This window comes from Fringilla coelebs, assembly GCF_963513975.1.
Source record: "Fringilla coelebs genome assembly, chromosome: 6".
Lineage (NCBI taxonomy): Eukaryota > Metazoa > Chordata > Aves > Passeriformes > Fringillidae > Fringilla > Fringilla coelebs.
In genome coordinates, this window is record NC_140034.1 from 8,484,910 (window position 1) to 8,494,991 (window position 10,082).

Genomic DNA, 10,082 nt, shown 5'->3' on the forward strand with positions numbered 1-10,082 from the left:
ACTCCTTGAGGACACCATGGGAGCAATAATTCACATTTCTGTTTGTCACCTGCAATAGACTTTCCCCATCAGTATCACTGATGAAAATACTGCTTTGCTCAGGATATGTGAAATAAACTAAGTAATTTACTTTAACTCAAATTGGGATCTTAAAAGTTTGAGGGTTTTTGGACTGACTCTCTCATATGAAATAAAACCAGTTTTATCTTCTGAGCAGAATTCTAAAAAAGCATTGCAGAGAAGAACAATATACTGTTCTTAATGTTGTAATTTTTGCTTCTTGAGGAGGTCCATGTTCCAGCTCTCATACATGTGCTCTGCTGTTACCGTTTGTGGTTAACCAGTGGAAAATATTAAAAATGAGTCAACATTTTCCTCCTACTCTAGTATATGGCCTCAGGTACATAATTCCAGGAGAATTAGATGACAAAAAAAAATGCCTGATAACACAGACCAACAGTACTGCTGCTGCATTAGTCAAGATCCGCACTGCCCTGAAATTCTTAAAATGTCTAATTCTAATGGTTGATAGTTTCCAATTAGTAAATTTTACTTGTTTTGCAGTAAGACCTAGAATGCACTGAAATATACAGAAAATGTAAACATTTCCAAGTGGAGTCGGGGACTGCTTTTATGCCATCTCCAAGCATTTGTTGAACTCTTGTTTCGTTTCTGACTAAGCTAACCCTTCCCTTTTGTTACTGACCCCACTTTTACAGTGTAGGAGTCTGCAGAAGCTATGGGTAGGCTCACGGATGGTGTGGAAGGTTGGCAGTCTGGAGAGCACAGTCCTTCCTCCCCACAGCTGGGAACTCCCTCAGACGTGCTGGGGCAAATTTCACTGTTGCTGCTGCCACTTCTATTATTAATAACTTGTTGATTGTAGTACCTTGTGCCTTCTAACAAGTATTCAAAAAAGAAGAATGATACAAATCTGGCAATGTTTATCTAAAGAACTTTCTCATATTTTTATGTGATTCAACAGACAGATCATGAACCAGTTTGAGTACGAGTTTGTAGATGTTTCATAGCATCATTCCATTTAATCTGTGGTGTTGCATTTCTGTGACATGTTGAAATTGTTACTGACATTGACATTTCTGCATTGAATTAACGTTAACCAGTCTTATTGTAAATACAATACTTTTTATCTTAAAACTGCCACAGGTATCTTTGTATGTTATGGTTTATTCTTATATATTCTTACATTTTTTAAAGAACCATTATGCCAAAATTATGTATCCTCAATTTATTATATTTATTTCATATTTCATTTTTTAATTATTGAATGACTCCTCTGGTATTTATACGTGAAATGGCTTTGTTGTCAAAAGTAGCCTACATAAAACTAAAATGGAGATTGTTTCTTAAAAGAACGTGACATTCTGTTGTGGTGTTAATTAAAAAATTCTGTATTTCTATTTTTATATGCATCTCAGAGATCAAATTCTCTAAGGTATCATGGAGAGACCTGCAAGGTGCTGAGTATCTGTAACTTTCAATTGCTAAAGAATTCTGCAGCAGCCGTAGAACATAGCTGCTGACAGACCCTGCCAGCCAGAGCACTGATGACCCATCTCTGCAGATGCACATGCAAACCACCTCGACCTCAGGATTTTCATAGTCTGAAATCAAACCTTAACGAAAAACAGCAGTGAATTTAGAAGCACCAAGAGGTACAGGCTTCTGAACTGATTGACATGGATGTAAGCTAGCTATTGACCTTGATGAATTTAAACATCTCTGATCATTTTCCTCTGAGAAGAAAGGAGTGTTGAGGGAGGGGATTGTCTTGCTCTGGGCTGAGCTGGTGCGGCCTCACCTCAAGCCCTGTACGCAGTTTTAGGAGCCAGCACATAAAAATGGCATTAAGCTGCGGCTCTCCTGCGGTCACAGAGCGTTGGAACGCCAGCGAGCAAAGCTCCCAGAGTGACCGGAGGGACACCCAGGACAGGCTGCCCCGGAGCTCCCACCGAGGCCTCCCAGGGGCAGTGGGTGCAGCGGCGTGGGCGACACCGCCAGGCTGCCGAGGGAAAGAGCCGAAGGAGAGGACGCTGGTACGCAGTCCAACGAGGCCTGATTCACAACACGAGTCGGGGACGAATGATAAGGGTACAGCGGCCCGGCTAAGGTTTTTAAAGGAGGCTACTTTAGGGGGTGGAAACATCATATAACCAATGGGAGAACACTCGGGGAGGAGCACGGCATCTAACAAGACCAATGAGGTTAAATCGGGGAGGGGAGAAGCCTCTAAAACAAATCAACTGTTAGAGCCAGGGCATCGAACATTCGGGAACAAAAGGGGTGGATCTAGGTTGATGGGCAAATGAAGGGGACAGCACAACATGGATTGACAGGTCCGTCTGAGGGAAGGAAGGAAGGCAGGAGCGGGGAAACAGGCACGCTGAGGGGCTGAGGGGCAGCCATGTGGCGGGAAAACTTCGGGGTAAACAACTTGGGAGAAACCATTATGAGGGGATAAAATGGGGTACAAGGATCAAACCATTTCGCTTAATTAACATTGAACCACTAACTGTTGCAATTGAAACAGCTATAGAACTCATAAAACACACTGCCACATCAAGCTATTAGAGAACAACCAGAGAAGGGCCATGAGGATGGTGAAAGCTCTGGAGGGGAGGATATGAGGAGTGTCTGAGGTCACTTGATCTGTTCAGCCTGGACACTGAGGGCAGACCTCCTCATGGTGGGGATCAAGGGAGCGGGCACTGGTCTCTTCTCTGGGATGACAGGGACAGGACCTGAGGGATGTCCTGAAGCTGATTAGGCCAGATGTTAGAAAAAGGTTCTTCACCCAGAGGGTGGCTGGGCACTGGAACAGACACCCCAGGGAAGTGGTCACAACACCAACCCTGAGAGAGTTCAAGGAGCATTTGGACAATGCTCTCACGTACACAATGTGGTTCTTCGTTGCCCTGCACAGAGTCGGGAGTTGGGACTTGATGATCCTTGTGGGTCTCTTCCAACTCAGGCTGTTCTACAGTTCTGTGAGCCAACAGTGGAACCCAGTAGCACAGATGCAGGGGCCAGGGATTATAAGCGTCGGATGCAACAACTGCAATTCTTCTGCCTTAATGAAGCTGCATGCTGTTCTAAATTACTGTGTTATTCTGCATCTTCTCTTAATGAAAATCCTTGGAATTTCTTTGTTCAGACACACTCTGAAACAAAAGCTTTGGAAGTGACAAAGATTTATGCATCCTGATCTAACTTAAAAATTTACCTAGATAATCTTCAGAGGGGCTTTCCAAGCTAAAATATTCTTTGATAGATTACTGAAGGGGTTAGAGGCCTGGTACCAAGCAATGTATCCACATGGGAAAACTGCAAATGCTGACTTCTTTGGATAAACAGAAAAGCAGCTTTATGGCTCAGTGAGGACATCAAGAAACATTCCATGTTGTTAAAATATTCCACCAGATAAAGTGACTGTTTCTTGTCTGGTAATTCAAGCACACAATCTATTTTTTGTCAGACAGTATCTGACTGTGCCACTCAGGCAAAGGAAAGGTCTCAGCACTGGCACAAGTGTGAGATACACAGCAAAGGGCACATCTTTATTCAGAGCATATCTGAGCGATGGATTGATTGTGTGGGTCTTTCCACCCTTTCCTCCTGCAGAGACACCACCAGTGAGCCCACAGGGACTGCTTCTGCTGTGAAGAAAGGTTCACCTGCTACATCAGATCTGCAGTTCTCAACACAGCCATCTGGATCTGTACCCATACGGATCTGGCTCCCAACTTCCCCAACTCAGTCCAAGCTAAAGATGAGCTGGAGAGAGTACAAAACAAAACCAAGGCTGTGCCTCCCAATTTAATCTTAAAATGGCCAGGTGTCCACACATAAGGTGTAGAGCAGATAAGCTGCTCACTAGTGTAAGGGGGTGGGATTAGAAAATTTCACTCTTTCATACTTAGCATTTCATCAGGTATAATTTCCATCATTTGACTAAAAGAGTGGGCTACTATATAAATAAAACATTATTTTATTTTTACATGTGTCTCAGACACTTATACCTGGGAGATAAGCTCATTGCTGATTATTTTAAGTATGACTATAAAACACAAAGTGAATAATTTCTGTCTACGAACTAGAGGTGGCCAAACTAGTTTTTGCAGACAATATATGTGATATGTTTGCTTATTCATCAATTTCAAGTTGTATCTGAAGACTGCATTTTTTTTTTAAGTAAATGTTTAGGGTAACTCACTTATAAAACTCTGTTCCTGACTAAGAATTGTTTTCATGTTCTGTATTAAATTTTGCCACAAGAGGATTGGTACAATTTTGCTACAAATCTGGCAAAACCCCACGGGAATGAACTCAGACTCTCCACGTGTGACAAGTTTCTTCTGCACTTGGTCCCCTTGTGACTGTACATGTAAAGACATTGGGCTGTACTCATGTACAACCTAATGTCAAATTTCTGCTGGGGGGGTGAGTGATGAAATCTAACTCGGAACCAGGCTTCCAGAAATACCCACAACCTAATGGCTTCTCTTAGTGAGGATATTGTCATTCTACAGCTCAGGCTGTGGGACTGGTCCTCTAGGAAACTTCCTCTGAACAGTGAAATGATGCCAAAGTTCCCTGACAGTTTGGAAAGCCCATCTTTTCAAACCAGCACAAACTATCAGTAGCAAATAAGAGTGGGGGGACTGCATCAAAGAGATGCAAAGTTTTTTTTACTTCTTAGGCATGCAGGGAAGCATACAGGTGCCAGCATCCTCAGAGCTGGATCTCCCAGCATGTCTTCTGCAGCCAGGTCTGGAGGATGTTCTCTCCATCTCTTCAGTGCCTGCTGGAAGTGGGTGGTTTGCATGGCATTACTCTCCCTCCTTCCCTGCAAAATGAACCTCTGCACAGGAGAGGGCGCTTCTACTTGCAGCAGGGATGCAGCACGGCCTCAAAGTGACAAGAATGTGATGCACAAAAAGAGAAATGTTATCCCAAACTGGACTAATACTTACACCCTGGTAAAAGCTGTTAGTAGCTGACATCATGAGCTGTTGGTAAGAAAGGATAGGGCTCTGAACTCATTATGTCTAATCTGTAATTCTCACCACTGATAACTCCTAGGATGTTATTACTCTATCCTGTAAGAAATGCTCAGAGGTGATGAAGCAAAAACCAGCCTTTCAGACAGAAAGTCTGCTGAGGAGATATTGTAAGACATGGTAAAAATTTTACAAAACATCACATGAATATTGTCTACAAGAGCAACCTCTCCCTGCACCATGAAATGATCCATCCTGTTTGGTAGTCTCTGTCAGTGACAGTGCCTCTGCATTTCAGCCCATGATCACAGAGCATCCCTCTATGTTCAAAGGTCTGTCTTGAAATACTTTCTTGAGGGCAATGAAGAATCAAAGAGAAGAGAGATACTGTGGGAAAAGGGTGCTGTATGATATACAAAGTCCTTAAAAACCTTGTAAACCTTAAGTCACAGGTGTTCTGAACAAATATGCAAATACCCATGTTCAGAAAGCTATTTAGAAATGCAGCAGCCTGTATCACAGTTCCCCATCTGTAAAATGTGACATTTCTTCCCTTGAGCATTGTCTGGCTCCTCAGTTTAAAATACAAGTCTTTGCAGGAGATACTAGAAAGCATGAGCAGGTGTGTCTGTGCATATTCAGAGCTTATTGCAATGGAGCAGAGAACAGGGTTGAAGCCAATCAGAGCAAAAAGAAGAAAGAAAAAAGAAGCAAAAACATTTTAATTAGTCAGCACTTTCAGGGTCAGATTCAAAGTACTTTATTTGCTTCTATTTATGCTGGGGCGTCAAAAAAAAAAAAAAAAACCAAAAAAACGCAGACTTTCATTTTAACTTTGTGTCTCCTTCTGGTAACATGGGCATTAGAGCATTGGGGATTTTGCTGGGATTTTCCTCACTGTGATATTCTGGTGTTTGGAGCTGTCTTGTTGTTTTCAAAAGAGTGATCTGCAGAGTTGATTTCCAGACTGGAAACAGTGCCAAACACTCACAAGGCTCATACTACCTGTCTAGGTACAGGACTGAAGACACCACTAGCACTATTGCAATGCTGTACACAGGAGGCCACCAGCAATAATCTCTAAAATTCCTAGTTTGTGAAGATCTATCCATGTGGACTCTGCCTCTCAAGCTCTTCCCTTCCTGACATTACTTTCATGAGTTTGTAAGCACTTTCTTAGCACCAGTTTTCTGGGATGAAGTCTCTGACAGTGTGAGTCTGACGCACTTGAGACAACAGTACTATTACCTATTGATTTGATTAACTGGGGGCAGGGGTTGCCTTTCTTAAATATTGTCAAGAAGATGAGGCTCACACTACCCACTGCAGGTAGCTTTCATTCATATTTGACATTTATAGGTGATGGGGCATGGTGTTTGATACAGGACATTTGATAAGGTATAAAAAATCCTGTGATTTTCTGTTTAGCCGCTTGTATGGTTTCTAACAGTCTCTAATTCTTTTGTTCAAATCCTCCCTAAAAAAAGGCTCTCAGTGGAATGGTGCATCACTGCATCACTGACAGGTACAGCTGTATCCCAAAGGCGACAAATGCACAAGTTTCACACTTAACTCAGGACTGGATGGAGTGATATGGAAAAGGGAAGGAAAAAAGTACATTAAACAGCATCTCCTTGGTGATACTCAAGGAGTATCACCAAATCTTGCTGTCTTGACTTGGGGGAATGGCCCACCAGCAAAAGTTATGAGATTCTAGACAGGCCAAGAACAAATCTGAAGTTTCAGCAGAAACAAGAAGAGGACAGATGAGGATCTTCCTCTGTAAACAGTGGTGTGAGGCAGATACAGGCAGACCGTAAAGTCAGAAAAGTTTGATGGGAAACTAAAGGTCAGAGGGCAACTTCAGTTTACACAAAATCAGAATTGAAAGGTGTGTGTGATTTTATAACTCAGCACGGGGCTTTCCCTAGAGAGGCTGAGTGGACACTTCTTGATTTTTTTAAAGAATGAGTCACTGCCTTTTCTGACCAGAAATATTCCCCTCTCACAAGAGTGAGAAAGCTGGAAATTATACTAAATGTTTCTCTTTTTGTCATCCTAGAATTCAGTTTCAGATACTAGAACAAGTTCTTAGTCATATTTCAAGATAAGAAAATAACATTGTACAAGAAATCCCAGAAAGTTGGTTTTTTTTTTCTTTTTTCTTTTTTCTTTTTTTTTTTTTTAACCTCTGGAAATACTAAAACCCATTCGAAATAAATCAATGTGAAATTAAACCAAAGCCATGAAAATAGCCATCCTCCTTCTCCCTTAAGGCTATGGAAAATTAAATGTGAATCTGAACTTTTTTTTACTGGACCATAGTTTCAGATCATAATGACTTCAACCCCTCAAATTTGGAGAATTTGGGGAGTTTTTAATTTAGAAATGTAGTTTGGGCATAATGTTCCATTATGTAGGGCAATATTAATGTATAACCCTGACTTGTCCATCCTTCAGCACCATATCTGGTTGAATAGCATGAAGAAAAATTTTTATGAAAGCAACACATCATTGAAATATTCTACATATCAGTCAACTATGAGTTGTGTCTCTACTGCCTCTATTCTGAATCACATAGAATTTTTATCTCAGAAATAACACCGAGCGGTTAATTCACACTTTTCTATGCTTCCAGATTTGTTTATGATAAATTTCTTTGTGTTTTCCAGTGCAATTCAAGCTCTGACCCCTTTTAAGTCAGAGTATAATGTTTTTCCAGTAGTTCAATGTAGTCACAAGAGGGCACCAGACTCTACCCTATTTCTCCTGCTGAGCGTGGTGAACTTCACAGTGAAAGAAAAAAAACATTAGTACCTCTTATATCCCTAAAGTTCACATCCTGTAAACATAATCTGTAAGACTTTGTGCTGCTCCTAGGTAGAACAGTCTGTACAGAGGAGTGTGCTTGTGTGCTTATCCTCACCATACAAATAGCTGTTGAGCCAGACACAAGATCAGGCTATAATATTTATCCAAATATGGCAGAAACACAACGTTTTTTCAAGGATGGCTACAAACAAGCTGAGAAACAAGAAGAAAACTAAACAAAACAAAAACTAAACAAAACAAAACAAAAACAAAAAACAAAACAAAACAAAAAACCAGCGAAATCACGGGGGAGAAGGAGCCAATTCCTTTGCATTAAAATTAAAAAATGGAGGATGATGGAACTTGTTAGGATGTGTCCATGATCCCCTGGAGAGGATGTAAGTGGCAGGAGGCAGGCAGACCATCTAAGGCATTCAGCTGAGCCCCATGCAGTATCTAAACACCCAGCAAATTCTAAACAACTCTTTGATGAGCCCCACTTTGCCTCTCCGCCTCGGCAAACCTCTCTCCACATCATCCTGCACCACTGCTCACAGCAGCTCCTGTGACTTTAACCCAAGTCTGTTGGCATTTGGTGCTACTTGTAAGTAACACCAATTAAAGATTTATTATTCCATTAATATGAGACGTGTTGAAATGATTGCTGGGAAACCACTGGCTACTGGCAGACCACCAGGAGACAGGAGTTAACATTCCTTTACTGCTACAAAAGTCAAGGCTGTCATTCCCATCGAGGTGCAGGACCAGAGCAGAGAACAAGACCAGCCTGTTATCACCATTCATAGTCATGCTTCTAATTGGGTTTACCCTTTAAACACATGTGTTAGCAATCATTCTCTTAGGAAAAACAAAAATCACATTTTTAATATGCCTTTTCATGCCTTAGTTTACCTACTTCTTATCCTCACTTTTTGATACTCTTATTAAATTGTAATTCTTTTGTTCCTACTATAATTTATATTTTTACAAACTATGGAATTCTGCTAAGCCACCAGCAAATCAACATCAGCAATAATTTGAGGCCACAGTACATTTTCGTCTTCCTATTGATTCATCAGACTCTCAAATAAAATTTGGAAACTATCCAAACACTCCAATAAGCCATCACAGCTGCCTTCTATTCTTCAAGGCTCATACAGGGTCATTTCAATTTGCAGATAAAGCATTCATTTCTATAACCAGCATATTTCTCTTACTGATGCTTCATTTTATTTTCTTTGTTATTTATGATGGGTCTAAAGAAAATCACATTTCTGGTTTGGAAAATGTAAAACAACTAATGCTGTCAACAGACTATTACTGAAGTCTCAACCACTAGAATTATTATTGCAAATTAAACTCAGTGTTCTTATTTTTCTACTTTTCCCCCATAGATTTCCTGGTCCAAATGCTTACCAACCTTAAAGTAAGCTTTAAAATAAATAACTACATCACATATTCCTAAAAGTTTTGTTAGTTTTAAGGGTGCTTTTGAATTATAACTCTCCAGTCTGCCATGACTGCAGAAATTAGTTTCCCACTGATATTGTAATTTTCAAGGACACGGATGGTAGGAACAGCACGGTGCCTCCTGAAAGGCTGGTTTCAGGAGCAAAACACTGCAATATCAAAAGATGCAGAACAGCAAAGGTGCAAGCTCAAATCTGGACCAAAAGATTTGAAAGCCACACTCTAATGTATGTTCAAAAACATACGAAAAAAGGAATTATTCATTAACTTCTTCAGCTTGCAACCACTCCAGGCTATTTTGTTCTTACAGTGTCTGTGGTTTCAAAGGAAGGTAGAGCTGATGGGGGAGAAAAGATCTTCACATGACCAGCACAAACACATTCATCAGAAACAGACTAGCTCCCGAGATGAAAATACTGTTCTTAGCTGGCTGAAAAGAAAGGAATACCTTGTGTACTGACAGGCTGCACATGGTTTTTCAGCCTGTGGGTGCTATTTAATAGTAGATGCTTAGTTGCTATAGCAACTGTCATAGCCTATGGTATTTATGCTTAGATACAGAACACATATTTTAAGCAGCACCAGATAACATGGCACTCAAGTATCCAAAATGTACATTTAAAAAATCCCTATTAAGAAGTAGGTGTGTTCTTCTAGTTATTAAAATTCCCTTCTAGGACAGCACTTTCACAACAACAAAACAATCCTGTCCCTCACCAACATAAACCTGAACTATCACAATGAGCTCCCTTAAAATAAAACCCCAAATGACATTCAGCA